This window comes from Trachymyrmex septentrionalis, unplaced genomic scaffold (genome assembly GCF_001594115.1).
Source record: "Trachymyrmex septentrionalis isolate Tsep2-gDNA-1 unplaced genomic scaffold, Tsep1.0 scaffold52, whole genome shotgun sequence".
In the NCBI taxonomy this organism is placed as follows: domain Eukaryota; kingdom Metazoa; phylum Arthropoda; class Insecta; order Hymenoptera; family Formicidae; genus Trachymyrmex; species Trachymyrmex septentrionalis.
The window spans coordinates 375,215-375,589 of record NW_017305694.1 but is presented as its reverse complement, the minus strand read 5'-3'; the positions used below and the strand labels follow the sequence as shown (position 1 = coordinate 375,589).

The following is a 375-nucleotide window of genomic DNA, read 5'->3' as shown; positions in this document are numbered from 1 at the left end:
CTAAAAAGGATGTTGTATTAATCGTATAAATTTAACTTACGTAATTTATTTTGTTCTAAAGAATATGATAAATATCTGTAGGAACTTGCCACTATACTGTTCACAAGCGATCCACGTCGTTGCCTAACAGATTTCGCTCTCGACAGTAACGAACTTACCTAGCGGTTGACGACACTCTATCACTTTCTCTTTCAGTGAGTTTCCATATTGAAATCAGGTGTGTACCAATCGAATACAAAAGCAAAAATGAAAAACTTATGAGATTATTCATTGCGTAAATACAAATTTATTTTTAGCTAGAAAATACAAATAGATATAAATAAATTGGAAGAAACTATTTATTACATTATATATTTATTAATGTTAATTATTACA

The 375-nt window shown here is 28.8% G+C and overlaps 1 protein-coding gene across 3 annotated transcripts in view; it reads right to left on the bottom strand.

The window, feature by feature from the left end:
• LOC108751826 overlaps positions 1–225 on the bottom strand; it is a 4,010-nt gene extending 3,785 nt beyond the window's left edge. The window contains exon 1 of one of the 3 annotated variants that reach the window (XM_018492253.1): positions 159–225. The gene's annotated coding sequence lies outside the window, so the exon portion shown is untranslated. The other 2 variants (XM_018492252.1, XM_018492251.1) reach the window with 2 other exon arrangements.
• Positions 226–375: the final 150 nt, after the last annotated feature.